Genomic DNA, 213 nt, shown 5'->3' with positions numbered 1-213 from the left:
GAAGGAAAACACATCAGTTATTAACCTAAGCCACACAGATTCCCCTCCCGCCCTCTCCGTACCCCCCCCCCCTCTCAAAGGCTCAAGAAAGTCCTGCTTCCTTGAGCTCCCTCCTCCACCCCACCTCCCCCTCCCTTGCGCTTTCTTCATCTTTATCTGTATAACCGTATAACTTCATAGCAGTTATTTCTGTCCACTGCGTGTGTATGCGTC

The 213-nt window shown here is 51.6% G+C and overlaps 1 protein-coding gene across 1 annotated transcript in view; it reads left to right on the top strand.

Annotated features, from left to right (window-relative positions):
* The window catches only part of LOC119594630 (follistatin-related protein 5-like), a gene marked incomplete at both ends in the record, with an annotated part of 70,881 nt that overhangs the window by 12,443 nt on the left and 58,225 nt on the right, over window positions 1–213 (top strand).

The sequence above is a fragment of the Penaeus monodon genome, chromosome 34 (genome assembly GCF_015228065.2).
Source record: "Penaeus monodon isolate SGIC_2016 chromosome 34, NSTDA_Pmon_1, whole genome shotgun sequence".
NCBI classification, from domain to species: domain Eukaryota; kingdom Metazoa; phylum Arthropoda; class Malacostraca; order Decapoda; family Penaeidae; genus Penaeus; species Penaeus monodon.
This window is presented reverse-complemented; position numbering and strand designations above follow the sequence as displayed.